Here is a 17,040-nt window from a genome sequence, read left to right as displayed (position 1 = left end):
ATCAAACCACATAGCTAACTCAGACAAAGTTTATGCATTGCTTGAGTTGGGTATAGATTTTTTCTGATCTCTCTGCACACAGATGAATTTCGTTTCCAACAGTCATCTGCTGGGAAAATAGAGATGCTGTATTTAGCACAATCTAACTCAAAGTGCAATGAAGTGTGTGGAGACATTCCTGTTGATATATGTGAGTTTTAGGTTGGACCCATACAGTTTTGAACAAAATTCACATTATATTGATTAATCAAACTCTCAAAAGCAGGAACATTATGACACCTTCCAAATCGCATGACAGCTGCTTGCAGAGGTGGTCTTCCAACATATGGGAAAAGCAGTATCTGTCCAGCAATCTCATGCAAATGAACCTGTATCACAAAGCCAAAAATTGCCTCTAGTGAGCACCCTCTGACCAAGGAGAAGGTAGCTAACTAACAGCTGTTTTCCAGCTGACTCAGAAAAAACAGCTGCTACCAAAACAGTTGCGTAGCATTCAGCATAACTGCAGCCAGGTTTTTTGAAGTGCCTTCTAGGTATAAAGCCAGAACTTAGCAACACAGCATCTGTAATTTGCAGGCATAGGTTTATGTGTAAGGAAATGGAGCCAGCAGGAAAGAAGGAACAAAAAAAACCCCAAACCACAAAACCCAACAACAAAAAGTCGAACTCTGCTTGCACAGTAAATGCAAAGAAGTGAGTTTATGTTCCAAGATAGGGGAGAAACAGAATGTCACTCCTCGCTTTTGGATGACCATATATGCAACAGCTGTTTTATCTGCATAACTTTGTGAAAGATGTGGCTACCTTTCAGAAAGCAACTTACACCAGATGTCCTCAAGGAATGAGCAATTCAGAGGTGTAATTGGAATGAAACTTTGTGAGCAGATGAATGATAATTCAGTGGTCCATCTAGAGCTGGTAGATGATATACCTTGTTTTGCTACCCAGAATTTCTTGCTGGTTTGGGCTTCATTAGTTTGGCAGTGTAATAGACAATGTCACCCGGGTATAACACCAGGAATGTTCTGCTCTTTTAAGATCCACTTATCTATTTGCAAGCTGTGTAATCTGTTGATCTGCTTAGATATGAAAAATTGTGGCTAGTTATATCATTGAGTATGCCTTTTAAGCAGAAGACAAGTATTCCAGCAATATGGGAGTGCCTTTGCTACTTTTCATTATCCTCTGCACAACAGTAAGATGATCTATGACTAGATATAAAGGGATCTGTGGGGAGCCACTTAGTTTCTGTCTTTGTCCTGGACTGCCTACTGTATATGAAATGGGTATTTCTTTCATTTCATCTAGATGAAATAAATAGAAGTAACCTTACTTAAGCATTTGACATTTCAGATTTTTTTTTCAGAAAGGGAGATGGTTTGAGAATAGCAAAAAGTGAAGAGGAAATGAAAAAGATGATCCTAAGTAGAGCAGAATTTCCACCAATTAACAAATGTTGAGCTTTAAGGAAAAATTAATGAAAAAAAAAAAAGCTATGCACTATACTTTTGAGGATATATATTTGTAGTGTGTGCACCCGATCAGAAAAGCTACCTCTGTTTTGCTATTGCGTCTCATCCCTGAAAACATAGTACATGAAAAGTAAGTGTAGCTATGAAAGGACACCAGGGCTTAGGAAGGTCTGTGCTTGTCTACAAGTAATGAATTTTCTCCAGCTGTTGGGGATTAGTGGATTAGATGCCATGCCCTATGTCTATGGCTCTTAATAGGCGATTGCCACATATATATTTTTTTCCTGCTTGTGATGCTTCTGTTTGGAGACCTGTTCAAATTTTTTAAATTTGGTGTCATGGTTTAACCTCAGCTGGCAACTGAGCACCACACAGCCGCTCGCTCACTCCCCCCCGCCCCGATGGGATGGGGGAGAGAATAGAAAAAGTAAAAGTGAGAAAACTCGTGGGTTGATATGAGAACAGTTTAATAATTGAAATAAAATAAAGTAGAATAATAATAATAGTAGTAATAGAATAATATACAAAGCAAGTGATGCACAGTGCAATTGCTCACCACCCACCGACCGATGCCGAGCCAGTCCCCAAGCAGCAGTCACTGCCCCCCAGCCAGCTTTCCCCCAGTTTATATACTGAGCGTGACGTCCTATGGTATGGAATATCCCTTTGGCCAGTGTGGGTCAGCTGTCCCGGCCGTGCCCCCTCCCAGCTTCTCGCTGGCAGAGCATGAGAAGGTGAAAAGTCCTTGGCTAGTGTAAGCACTGCTTAGCAACAAGTAAAATATCAGTGTGTTATCAACATTATTCTCATACTAAATCCAAAACACAGCACTATGCCGGCTACTAGGAAGAAAAGTAACTCTATCCCAGCCAAAATCAGGACATTTGGAAAGTTAATTTTATAATGAGTAAGTCTCAAGAGAAAAGTTACTGTGCATATACCATAGCAATCAACAGTGGATGTAAATCAAACTGCAGGAAGATAGTCGTTCTCTGAAATACAGGTTGCCTTCAGAAGTATATTAGCCATCCTGGGATGCCACCTCTTCAGATGCTTTGGATACTTTTCCTAAAGTCTCATTCTGCCAGCTACAAGCTGTTCCTCTAGTGCTTCCCAGGCCGATTACATATATTGAATCACCTGGAAGGAAATAATTTGTGACAGAGGATATCTGGTCAAAAAAAGATGAGAAATGAGATATGTAAAAATAATGCAGCTAAAATCTGGAAGACAGGTTATGCAAAAGTGGGAGAAAAGAGGGCCTGTATGATAATTTGCCAGTTTTCTCCAGGCTTAAGCATCTTGTCTTTGTCTTTGAGGTGCCTTTTTTATGTCCCCACACTATGTGAGTACCTTAATATCTGTAACATGTTTCTTTATACAGGCCAATGCAGTCATCCTCATTTTATGGATGAGGATTTGTACGATGATGCTAAGATCACCCAGAAGTGTGTGGTAGAGAACTAATGTCTCTCCAAATCTTAGGACAGTGTCCCAACTTTAGACTACCCTTTTAACATATCAGGCATTCATGGAAAATGCAAGGTGTATGCAGCAGCTGATGGCAGCTGGTACAGATTCACCAAAGCAAATCTCTTCTGTGACTTCCTGATGGCTCAGGGCACTCATGAGGAACAGCAGAGTTTGCATGGCTGGAAGACGTTATGCCTTTACCATTCCTATGCTGCTGATTGAATCCAGTTCAGAGCAATCTGGTAGTATGTCTTGGACTCAGAAGATGCCGAATACAGCTCAGCTTTTGTGGCCCTTCTGTGTACAGGAAGCTGTAAGAGCATCAGTACTAGATTTGTGTCTACGGTGTCTAATTTATGTCTAATGACCTTTGACAAAGGTCAAAGGTTCACACAGCTTTTACTTGTAGTTGGGATCATTCAAGGATCTCCTTTTGAGGTCCTTTGGTGTCTATTAAAAATGAGCTTAGTTCAGAGCATGTCTAGGGTCTCTGACCTTTTCTTATTTGTCTACTTCAATGAAACTTGTAGGAATCTAATTACTTTTGAGAAATCTGTGATTCTCTAGTTTGGTTGAAAGCAGCCAATTAAATAAATAATGGATGAGGGAGGAGAGTTGCATGCTCATAATCAATGTGATCACATAAGCACTGTTTCCACTGGAAACAAGGCTGAGACCTCACCGCCTCACTGTATCATGAAGCTGTTTGACATCTCTGATTTCAACAGTGAGGATGTGGCAGTAGTTATCTGTGCTAAAAATGAGCAATAACTGAAAATTATTAATACCTCTACAAAGAAAGCACACATAAGAACTTAGTACTTGTTGTTTGAAGTTCTGTGTGAAGCTTTTTTTCCCTAAAGTTTTCACAGTGCACTTTTATGAAATTATTTAGCCCAAATGGGCATATACACTCAAAGCCATCCAAGGCTGCAGATGTATATGTGTGTTGTAACAAGGTTAAATAATTTCTCATGACAACTTAGTTTTCTTGTTATTCTTCCAGTTAGACACGAACCAACAGTGATTTCATTAATAGCTTGCAGTGTTCTAGTACTAGTGGAAGTAGCAATTTGAGTGACTTAGCTTTTCTAGCAATAGAGAGATGATCTCATTATCATTCAATGAGCCAAGCAACTTCTGCTGGTTTGAACTGCTCAAATTGATGGGACAATGATTGCCATCGTTTTGAGTGCCTCTGTGATTACTTCCTGAGGGTATTACCTGGAAAGACTCTCTTAACATCAAACACCAGTTACTATTTTGTCCACTGTTGCATGATAAATAATGACAAAGAAAAGTCTGTAATCTTGCTAATCTACTCTTTGCCAAGCTGCACGTTTTATAAATAGGACAAGGGGAAGACAAACCACTCCTTCCCATTTCTCAGCATAGATCAAGTGACAGAGGGCGAAGTGATTTCCTCTGTATTCCTAAGGTTTCATTACTTTTTATAAAATACAGCATAGCCTGTTAAGAGGAATGATAAATTATTAAACCTAAATTACAAATCTCTAAATCAATACACAATATATATTTTGGTCACAGTATTTTTTTCTCTCTTTCTTCACTTACTTAGTAATTAACAAAATTCTGTAATGTGCTATGGGTCTCCTAGGTATTACAAACAGAGAGTATGTGGTAATTGCAATTGAAAACCCCAAGCTAGCTATTTACTTAATGCTGATGTATCTTCATGCTTTGTCACTATCTACAGCAGTGCTGTAATTTTGCTTTCATTTTGTACGTTTTCCAGAGATCTCACTTCTAAGCTGTTTGATGGTCTTTAACAAACATATCGTTTACAGAATGCAATAGAGCGTCTGCCTCTGGAGCACCATCTCTTGCGGGTAGGGGTTCTTTAGATAAGTAGTCTTGGCTCTGTCACTCCTCCACAGGCTCATGCATGCCCTTGGTCACTGCTGATCTGGGCTGGGAACCCAGCCAGACCACACCACCAGCCCTTGTGGCCTTCACGCCACGCTTGCTGCAGAACCGCCTGGCACAGGGGGGAGACAGGCCACGTGCTCGAGTCTTTCCCCGGTGTGAAGTCAGAAAGTACATTTGAACCCAGATTTGGGAAGCGTTCCTGAGTTTAGGTCCATGGCTTCCCACCTCTTTGGGTCAGCTGTAGCCAGCAGATGTGACTCGGGTGAGCAATGGTGGGCAGCTCAGGTCTGCCCTGTACAGCTTTTCTAATGAGGCAGGGAAACACTGTCTTTTAGATCTGTACTGGGGCTGCTTCCTAGCACAGAACAGATTTCCGCAATGAAGTGCTTGTATGCTGGTTTTAGGTACCATATAGAAATGCAGTGGTGCAGACATACTGTCGCTTTTAAGAAAGTGTTTTCTCTATATTTCTCTATATTTCAAGGTGCCAAGTTGGTTAAAAGTGCTCTTGAAGGTCAAACAAGAAAATAGTTAATTTTAGTTCAGCAAAATATCCCAAATGTGCCTGTAACAATAGTAAAGAGGATCTGACCAGGCAATCCAGACCTCACTCCCCACGTCTTTTGGGCCATTTTACGTTCTCTGAATGATACATGCAAAAGTTGTGGGTATATGTAGAACAGATTAATATGATTGGGAAGAGGGTTTGGACTGGATCTTCCCCATTACTATTACAAAACAATACCCTGTTATGGCAATGCAAACACTTCACAATGGTTAAGCCTAAGAAAAAAGAAACAAGTATTTTATTTTATTCAAATAGTCTTTCCTTGAAATAAGTATTATTGACACAAAAAAGGGCAACTTTCTTACTCGGAAAAAAAAGTGAATAGTTCTAAATAAAACTTGTTGCTTGAGGTGTGGAAAATCCCCAGTGCTGCCAGAAGGTCTGTTGTACAACACCTAGTACAAAGGTCACCTGTCCCTGCTTAAAGTCAGCGTCCATTACTGCAAGACTACAGAAAAAATACTCCATCTGGGTTCATGAGCTCTTGAGGATTCATGTTATGACACTGCATTTAACGAGTGGTGTAAGAGCAGTACTGCTGTTACCAATAGTTCTGCCTTTCGCACTCTTGAAAGCCTTGAATCTGTGATTATTTTGCTTCATTTGCTGAAGCCATTGGCACTAACCTCAACTTGAAGACATGTGATGCAAAAGAATTTTGTATGCAATGTTCATATCCAATCCAGATTGTTTTAGCTTTCTATTTGGATAGAGCTTAGAAGGTGCTAATCACCTTTCTATCTCCCAAATACGGTTTGTGCCAGCACGCAGCATTAACAGGCCCCTTATATTTGATTGTGCACAGTTGGAAAGCGTTATGCCTCAGTATCAAAGAACATTTCAGGCAGTAAGCTATTAAGGCAGCCATCATTTAAATTAAAAAAGATGCTTTGGCTTAAGTGTGGGTAATAGAGACTGTTCTCAAAACAAGGGCTGAAACTTCCTGATGCCACCCTGCAACTGAGACACGGTCCATGCGCTCACACAATGAGCTTTTCCTACTGTTTGCATTTCCCTCGCGTAACCTTGATGTCGGGTGTAACTGGCACGCGCTGAGTTCGAGAGGGTCAGCAGACTGAAGAGGGCAAGCATTGAACAATGTTGGGGAGTTCAAACCACTCTGATCCCTAACGTTACTCGGACAATCTTTTTCAAGTAGTCTTGTGTGCACAGTTTCTGCCTTCTGGTCACTCAGAAAGCATTCTTTTTTTCCCCGTGGTCCCATATCTGTTCAGAGCTGGATTCGAGAAGTACCAAGATAAATGAAAGGGTTTTACTTGACTGCTAAGTAGGCTTTTCTAAATCTCCTATGCTGTACAGTTTGCATTACTTTTAGATTAAGTTTATTTTTTAGATTATCCACACTGGTTCAGCAATCCCTTCTAAAGCCCAAACGATGCAATAAATAATAGCTGAGGAAATCGGGAACCAGACTCCATGTGGAAGAATCTTCTTTTTAAGGCACACCAGATGTTCAGAATGGGAGATGGAATCAGGGCACAGATCCATAAAATGAGAAGCATAATAAATGAAACTCTGCGTTCCCTTTTTATCAAATTACTGTTCAAAATTTCCCATCATCCCTCACCAGTACCAGAACAGTTCTGTAGGGCAAGCCATTAATTCATTAGATAGCCCATATTTGCAGAAGAATCACCTTGTCTTCTACAATTCAAGGTGAGCTTTTTTTTTTAATAGTTTCTAGTGCTGTAATAAAAAAAAATGAGCACAAGATTCTCCAAAGTTCATAGGGAGATAATAGTATGTAAATCAAGGAGTAACTATATTAGTCATGAAAGCTGATGGAAAAAAATCCTGGCTAACTAAAATAACAACTAACTCACATTGACCTGATCCCCTCACAGTGGGATCAGAATGTCATCCAACTTTCTACCAATGCTAATACCAGTCTCTACCTCCTCATAGGTGAGGAACTTTGGAAAAAAAGAGAAATTATCATCTTGTGGAAGAATGGAAGCTTTTTTACATGAATCCCAAAGCTTATGGTACCCCTATTAATATGTTAAAGGCTGCAGTTCAGAGATGTAATTTACATTGATGTAGTTTAAGTTCAAGAGTTCTTTCAACAGTTCTTTCTTAAACCTGAGAGCAGAGTTTCATGCGAGGTTTTTAAGAGTATCATGGGTTGAGTGACATTCATCCTCTGTAAAAAGCACAAGTGCAGAAAGCAAAATAAAGCAATTTGATCCCAACTCAACTCAGCCCAACTTCTCAGCTAAAGTTCATCCTTTTTTTAAAATAGGCTGAAACACGAGGAGTACCTTCATGCAAAACAGGCGGGACACCTAACTTACCACACACACACACACACACACACACACGAGCAGGACCTGAAATGAGGAAGTACTGTCCCTCTGGAGGACACAGAAGGAAGGCAGGTCACTCAGGGGACTCCTAACATTGGATGGTGTCAGTACATGCCCTGTGCCTTCACCCTTATTTTGCTTGTGGCTGTGTACGTGGTTTTGGCATGCTGTGTATGACAATAACACTGTATTATTTTATTCCATTATTCTACTATATTATATAATACTGTAATATTCTATGTATGCCCACTGTTGCTTGATGGGAGGAAAAATACTACAAGCCTGCATTCCTCCTTCCTGTTATAATGGGAAGCAGCAGCTCTACACATTCCCTTCTATAGCTGCCTTTATCGGGCAAGATTGAGAGAAAAAGGTATCATTAGTCTAATAATGAGTGTGTGAGCTTTTAGCAATTACATTTTCTCCCTACTTTGCTCCCAGAAAGTGCCAGGTGCCTATAGGGAAAGAGATTACAAAAGTAAGTTACATTTTCTCACTAGCCTAATGAGTACAGATACATACAGAGAAAGTGTTCCCTTGGCTAATTATTTAGTCAGCAATCACTCCAGTTGTCCATGCCACGAAACCAAGAAACAGAAGGAGTATAATAAATATAGACTGGGTGGTGTAGGCCTCAGGACATGCTATGTGAAAAAACTGCATTTAAAGCATCGGCAGAAACAAATTTAATTAAAATTTGAATAAATTTTCAAGTAGAATTTCTAGTTCATACACTACATGGCCAGCTGTCTGAATAAAGTTATGTTGTACAAATCCTCTCCCTTGCTTTAGGAGTGGTTAAATAGCTGGAAGAATTTGATTGCTTTTGCTTTTGTTGTCTATCTTTGCTCAATTCACAAAATTTAGGCTTGGAATATAAATCACTGCCTAGATTGAGAATGAGCTCTGCTCTTCTTTTCTCCTTTTAAAAGAAAGAAAAAAATGGCAATTAAATATTATCTACTTCACTCATACAGTACTAAAAATGCATTTCAATCCTCCGTAGAATTGCTGTGAGCTTCCCTCCTGGACCCCCTCCCCTGAGGGGTGTTAGTTCATATACTTGAGAAAACAAACTCTAAATAGACATAACTCAACTGTTTAGTTAAGAAAAAATCTAACTTACTAACTACGTAACCCTGCTGGGACTGGCAATACCTCTTCTTGCACAGAAACAGGGGTACTGCAGAAGTATTCTCTCAGCTTTTTCCAGTCTGCTTAAACAGGCCTTAAATCTCACTTAAAGAATTAAAGGGGAATTTCAAGCATGCTTTACTGAAAGGGGGTTGCATTTTTGCTTTGAATTATCAAAAATAACTAAGCTAAGAACTTCGATATTTTGGGGCAGATCTGGAGAGAAGATGCTCCAGTTTCATGCAATCTTTGTGCTCTCACCTTCCCAAAATACAGTTTGAGTGGTTATTTTCTTCCCGCCATGCAGCAAAAGCAGCTATTACTCAATAACCAAGAAGTTGTCTCAATCCTATGAAAGCCATAGGCCTCATATCTTGAGAGCCATCTACTGGCACCTTATCTATTATCCACATATTATATATCCACACACCCTTCTCAGTTACAGAGCTGACATGTAGCAGATTTTACATCTTCGTGCTATGATATAAATAAGAACTATTTAAAGCAGTCTAAGCTCATAAATCATCTGCAGGGGATCTCTCGGAGACCTTATACCACGACTCCTCCATGCCCTGTCCGCAGCCGTACAGCGAGGCAGTGGCTAATGCAGGACATGGGACTGCAGAGAACTTTTCATAACTGCCGTGTGTTTCTCCTGCACAGCAACTAATAGTAATAGTAGCTACCTTGTTCTGAAGTCATAGCACATTTTACGAAGCAAAGGAAAAACAAGTGGTGAGGCTGTATTCTGGGCAGAGAGTGTGCCATTTCCATAGGAAGCAAAAGCCTTTGCCCGTCGCATCCTGCTTCCTCCCATCCCACCCAGCTGGGATTGAGACCTTCCCCTAGGGCTGCAGCAGGAGAAGGGTGGACACTCGACCGAGCCAGCTTGTTGTGCCAGAAGGTTCTGCTTCTCCCAGAAGCATGGGACTATTGGATAGCAGGGTGCGTGCTGTGCCTCAAAACTTTGTAGGACAGGGACTGGGAGTGGAGTGGGGTCAGCAAAGACACGGATCATCAGCAGAGGAAAAAAAACAGTTGAGAGGTTGCAGAGAGGGATGAGTAACTTTGTGGATATCACAAGTGCAAAGATATCTTGCTCACCTTCAGTTTGGGTCTCCCAATATTAGTAGATGCAAAAGGCAGTTTTATTTTCATGTGTCGGGCAATGAGTACCCAGGACACTTTCTGTTTATGTGTGTCACAGACCTATGAAAAATGACTCTGTGCCACCATTTTCAGAGTAGATAGGAGTGGTATTTAGGACTGCACTTTGCCTTTAATTCCCCTTTCTTTAAATGGAAGCTATTAAACTTTCCATTTAAGGCAGCAAGGGTCTCTTTATTATTACAGAGCTTTACTAGATGTATTTTACAAGTCATCTTTTTTTTTTTTTTAAAGTTACCATTTATATGTATCATTTGACATCAATGTTTTAGCTAGTGAAGCATCTTCATTTGCATTTTTTACTGTTTTGAGTTGGTATGCCTTCAAATAATTTCTAAATAATACTTTCTATCACACAGAAGCAATGACATTTTGAATAAAAAATTAATTACATGATAGGGAGTGAAATGTTTTCAGGTTTCAGCAATGCTTCTCTGTATTGCTCTTTTGTTTCATTTAAGGTAAATTTAAATATACGCATGATAGCTTGCAAATCAGATAAGAGATTAGTGTGGCTTGATAAAATACTATACCTGGCTAAGTATCGGTGCTATACGTTAAATGGGAAACAATATTAGTTTTCCTTAGAACATCATCTCTGTGCTAGCTGTTGGCAGCCTGTTGTGTACAATGTCGGTATTAACAAAACATCCCTTTCAGATCCTTAGACAGAAAATGCCAAATGATCTGTTTTTCAGAACTATAGCTCTTCTGGGCCTCTCCCTTCTCAGATATGGAATCTGGTTTTACAATAGCTAAATTGTGCATTTTTAGGCGCATGTATGGGTGTGTGTATGTGTGTATAAAAAATTTGTAAGGATATTGACTCCTGATCCTTGTGAGAATCGTTATGCAAATCCTTCAGAGTCTTAGCACTTTTTCTGTTATACTTAATTCTCATTGATGCCCCATTCCCAAGAACAATCAGAAACGGTCCCGTGACCCTTCGTTCTCTGACCTGAGACAGGCCAGATGAAGGCTGCCCATCAGCCTTTCACTGCTTAGTGCACGGGACCGCACCACCCCTCTGGCATAGTCACTTTGGCACAATACCATGACAGAGTAGCTGGACTGAAGTCCACATTCATGCATATCTTGATATTCACCTGGGGCATATAAGTGCCCTTCGTTCCCAAAAGCCTCGTGTGTGACAGCTAACAGTGTCTTTGGGTGCATGCTTTTGTACCCACACCATGTGCTCGGTTACTGTGGCAGGGACGTTCGTACTGGCAGCGCACACGATGGTCAGACACTGCCCATTGATGTTTCTCATAAGTAGGGACACTGATGCTAGCTCTCCATCCATACGCAAAAGGAAAGCGTGGACAGGCTGTTATCTGTTAGAATGATTTAGCAATATATCAGGAGACATGGAGCAGGGCTTACGGATATGGGCTGGCACAAGGTGCTGAATACGAAGTGATTGTTTATTGTTTCATAATGCATGAAGTAGGAGTACCAAATGACGTTAGTAGGTGCCAAGTTTAAGAAAGTTATGTTCTCTCACAGTATGTGAAGCTCATGACCACAGGTCCTCCTGGCTGCCATATGTTTGTGTGGTTCGTGGGAAATTCATAGAAAGAAAATCTATCAGGAGCTTTAACCACAGGGACACTAGCTCTTGTCCCTGAGCAGTCCCAGCCTCCAGCTGCCTGCGAGAGTACAGGGAAAACACCGCTGTAACCTTGCTCTGATCTCCTACTCTTAGCTACATGTCAGAGGACCCATATGAGGTATTTCAGCAGTGTGTAGTGTCTTCTGTGGGCCTGCAGTAATGCTGCCTCTCTCGCAGGAAACGGCACTCCTCCTTCGCTGCATCTGTTAAACAGCTGAGCGGTACTATCTACCTGTCCTCAAGGGCCTACTGAAAACAAGCAGAAATGGCTCATACATCTGTACGTTGAGCGGTACTACATCTGTCTGCAGTTGGGCCCTCTCTCCTCTACAGATAGACATAGTTCAGGTGTTTCTGTTGACAGCATTGTTACATGGAGACAGGAGTGGATAAGTCAAACTACTCGGGATTTGCTCAGTTAAACTATTAATTCCCCTTGGTGGTTTGCAGGAATCGTATCTAGGTAGAAGGATACCATGCGGTCAGTTGGGGTGAGCTGAATGTAACTTCTGCAAGATCCACCTTCATAGAAGGCGAACCTAAAAGTTGACTGAGAAATGCCGTTTGGAAATGCTGTTGTATGTCTCCAGGTTGTTTTTCTTTTTCATTTAAACAGTTTTATTGCCTGCTAGGAAAAAAAAGCAACCACTACAATTCCAATGAGGTAAAGTAGCTGGAAAGACCAATGGTATGCTAAGGCTGCACTTACTCTTTCACATTATAACAATTTCATGCTCTTTCTCTTAAAAACAACTCTGGGCAAGAAAGCCCAAAGATAGAGAAGGAAAATAATGGGAAATAAGAGGTGGATGTTACACTGCATCAGACAGAAATACCTCACATGGCCAAGAAACTGATGTCACACAGAAATGACATCACTGAATAGGGGCTGCGGGTTTTTCTCCTTGCAGGCCCCAGTTCTGCATCTCCATTCAGTACTGTGCTGGGAAGACAGCTGCAAAAATAAAGCTCAAATATCTCTACAGCGGTAAAGGTCCCCACCACCACCACCTCTTTCTGTATCTGACTCTTTGAAGAGCTGTCAAGCCACTTTATCCATTATAGTGCTGTCTGTCCTGAGAGACGGAGGTGATTTCTACTGCTGGTAGCAAAAAGTCCAGTGCTACAAAGGTGCTTGTAGGAGCAAAGCTCTTTGTAAATCAATCAAAAAATAAGACTGTTCAGTTGGCTAACCCTGGTAGTACACCAGAGTTATGAATTTCTTCTTCTCCCTTGAAGATGTTTTGTTGCTCTTCAGGAATAAACACTGCTGAATAACCATGACTTTATATAAATAATATACTCCCTCCTACAAGCTGCATGAAATGCTAAAACTCCAGAACAGACTATAAACGGATGCATAAATCTTTAGGATCCATGCATTTCAATCCACCTATTTAAAACTGAAGGTAAAAGGATCACAGTATTTATTTGTATTTTCCATGCCCTTTGTGCATTTTTTCTGACATCAGTTTCGTGTGTGGAGCAGCGCAAAACAGTGTTCGAGCGTATATTGCAATACTTTGTTCTGTTTCTCGGCATGTGCCAGCACATGCAGCTGAAAGTAAAGTGTAACACGAGACAGCTTTTTTGGCATAACAGGTCACCAAAGTAGTGGAATGTTTCAGTCAAAACTCAAAGTGTGAGACACATTGCTGAAAGGCAAGTTGTCTTTCAGGAAAAGCTGAGACCTTTCTTCATCTTTATACATGAGGAGTCTTGCTCTGAAGCAGTTAATTACAATGAAAAATATGGCAAACTTTTCTCATAACTGGCCATGAATTGTACTTGGATTACACACTAGTTCAAGTGAAGAGTAAGAGCTGTATTTCTCTCACAAGTAAGGGGAAAAAAAGTCTGACAGTATGGAGATGAATGTAATCTACTTGTTGTTTATAGACCCAAAGGATCCCTCAGAGCATTAAAAATCCATGTGATATCCAAGAGTGGTATACTTTGCATTGAGATATGTGATTCAGCTGAAAGCTGTATAAAATCTGTAAAACTGCATGTAATCAAAGAGTACCCTACTGTCTGTGCGTTCGAGTGAAGCCGCGTGTACTTTTCCTGCACACGTGAAAAACAGATGATCATGAAATCTGCTTGAGATTCACAAACTTCTGACAGGAACATGTGTGTAGGCTAAGTCTGACAACTTTTGGTCAAACCAGGCCTGAAAATACACAGGCTTGAAATAAGCATTGTTCTTCTGGGGGGAGGGTGGGGGGGAACTCCGGCTTCATACACAGCAAGTCCATACCAGTTGTGTCCTTTGCTGGTCTTCTGCTGGAACAGGCAGTATCCTTCCCTTCTGGGCTGGGTCCTCTAACTGGCATCTGGGCTCCCAAGACTTTTCTGGTGGGGTCTTTGGAATCAGATCCGCTCTTTTGTCAAGAGGAATTGCCATTGAAAATAGGTGACCCCTACACTCCTTCCTTTTTAGTACTGGCTAGGACCTTATTTGGTCAACTCTCTTGTAGATTAAATAGATTTTTTCACTCTTTTTTTTTTCTAGGAACTAACAGTGGTGGTGGTATCTTGCAGTAGCTCACACACGCAGTGTGGCTCTCATTCTCTCAAGAATTGTGCACAGTGGGTTGGTTTTTTTAATTCTGTACATGTGTTTCATAAACATGTGGCAATATGGTGTAAGCGGTGAAGAGGCTAACTCAAATGTCCCTTTTACATTTGGTGGGATTTTTCTTAGCAGCTGTGGAACCTTATACTGTACTTTTGGTGCTGACTCAAGGAAAAGGTTGTTGATGAATATTAGCTGACTGTAGGAAGCCTTTTTTCATTGGTATTCTTGACGAAGGTCACCTTCTAGGGCCTTTAGAGATATCAGGCGCAGGCCATAAATTGTTTTAAAGATGAGGATCCACAAACTCAGCTTTATAGCCTTTGGGTAGGCTGAACAGAAAGAGAACGGGTGTTGTATACCTGTGGCTTCTATTGCTGAGGAGGTTTTGCTACATTCATCTGTACCAGTTGGCTTCTCCCAAGTTCTGGGAAACTTTTGGGAAACTGCAGGCTTCCAAGAGCAGCACAGCCAAGATATAATACAAGTGTGAATAACTGAGGTTGCATAATTCATTGCTAGTACACCATCTCCTAGCCAAGCGCAGTGACAGAAGGCATTACTCACAGACATGGCTACGTGGCACTGGGATCAGGTGCAGTCTGGCCCCAGGTCCCAGGTGCCAGCTACTGCTGCCCAGTCCTAGCTAAAGGAGTGCAGTGCACAGCCAGGGCAGACCCTGCCCTCGCTTTGAGATCTCCAGAGCACAACATCTCAGCCAGCTGCTTTTCATCTGGGAGCTGATCTCCTCTGAGCACTGGTACATGTGGCATGACCATGTGTATTGGATAAAACAGCTGCCCTTGAGGTCTCTCATCTGCCTGTTTCATGTAGTGTAAGCATCTCAAAACTGCGCAGGCCTCAGAAAAGCTCCACAAGTAATGGGTTTAATACTCGAGATGTAGTCTCCCCTCATCACGTACTAGAAAGGCCCTTTCAAGAAGGCTTCAGATCGCTTTTGCTGCTTATCTGGCACTGGAGCCAAACACATAACCACAAGGAACTGCACCAATGGCTGTTGGTCTTTGGTACTTGGTTTGGACATGGAGAATGGGGAGCCAGGGCATGTGTGTTGTGACCTCAATATCTCACTGAGAAGATGCTGGTCACAATTTGTACATCACACTAGCATAACGCTGCCTGCGTGGTAGTGAACCCGTCGCATGGTTTACAAGTAGTAGTGTTTGTGTAGCAGTGTGATGGGATGGGAACATCAGGGAGTACAAGAATGCAGGTGTCAACTATCCTAAGTGTTGAAGTGTAGTTGGGAATAACGTGTTACCGAGAGATTGTGTGTGCAGTGTCGGATTAATAGGGCAGAAGAATGTATGCTTTTGGAGCTAGGAACTACATGAAAAAAATGATTGTATCTCAGTCTCTATAATTCAAAAGAAATTGCTAGAAAGGGTAATGGAGAAATGGGGCTTGTGGGTCTAGCTGTCCCTTTTGGAACACTGACAGATGTATTTTTATCATAAAGATGTTTTTATAAGTAAAGTTTTCATATCAACAAGGAAAATCTTTAAAAAGAAAATACCAGTGCTAGTAACAGCAAAAAATGTAATAGTGTGCCTTAAGGAGATTGCCCTTCAGACAGTTTCAGGTTCATAGTTCAAGCATCATGTTGTGACAATTACAGGACCTCTGGTGGAGCTTCCGTATTCCAGAGTCAGAAAACAAATACAAAAATAGAGGGGCTCTTTTGTCTCCCCAGGCAGTGCCTGTTGTCTGGGTGGCTGAAAATAAAGCAGGGTAAATGTAAGTCAGAACCGTGTGCCTGAGACTCGGTCGCTGCAGTGTTATACAGTACTCGGGGGAGAACACGGGCCACAGCCAGGCTTCTGCTGCTCTAGTTAATGATACTCTCTGAATGCCGGATACACTTGCGGTATCATCTTGGGCGTGAGTTATAGTAACAGGAGAGGCTGATCAGAGAGGGCCCGCCTGCAAGACTGGGAACGAGTGGCCTAACAGTTTCATTCCCTGTATGGTCTGGTTAAACTGGTCTCTAAATAAGGAGGCCAGTGGTGCCTTTATGATCTGTAGCTATGTGGAAATGAAGGGGGTTTGAGGTGGAAGAAGGGAGGGGGGTGGAGGAAAAGAAGAAAAAGAGAATGAGAATAGAAACTGTGGGCCATGGTAATTGCAACCAGGGGAAAATAGAGCAGTGAGACCACATAGAGGAACCAGGGAAGTGGGAAGAAGAAACAAGGGGGGGAGCAAGAAGAAAGGAAGAGAGAGCAGGACATTCCCCTGGTGAGGCTGTGTGACTGTGGTACCTGGTACCACAGTACCTGACTGTACCTGGTACAGCCAGGACATTTTTTATTTTTAAGCACCTCAGTGATCAGCCAAGCAGAGAGCTGAGTTTCAGTAAGCAACTAAGAATGAATATGAGAAAGAAGAAATAAGTTAAAAACAAAAAGGAAGTGGTGAGAGAGGAAATTGAAAGAATAGGATAGTAAAAGGAATAATGGAATGGCACAAAAAAGTGAAATAAAGCGCTAAAGGGAAAGAAAAAATTGATCTGGCCCCAGGTGCTCAGCTGGCAGATGCTCTGTAAGCCCACAGAAGAGGAAGGATAAGATTCAGTGCAACCACTAGCAGGCAGTAAAAATTAGTATTTCCTTTCTGCTAGGTGCTGCTTAGGGCTTGATTAGTCAATAGGAAACAGTAGGCACAGGGATTTGTGTGGATCTTCATCAGAGCCTTAGCACATATTGGAATGTGCAAAATGATACCCTTTTAATTGTAGCAAAGGCTTTTGGACTACAGGTGGGTAGATGAGGTCAATACAGATAGCAGCAGGTGGGCAG

Source organism: Aptenodytes patagonicus, chromosome 6 (genome assembly GCF_965638725.1).
Source record: "Aptenodytes patagonicus chromosome 6, bAptPat1.pri.cur, whole genome shotgun sequence".
NCBI classification, from domain to species: Eukaryota; Metazoa; Chordata; class Aves; order Sphenisciformes; family Spheniscidae; genus Aptenodytes; species Aptenodytes patagonicus.
This window is presented reverse-complemented; position numbering follows the sequence as displayed.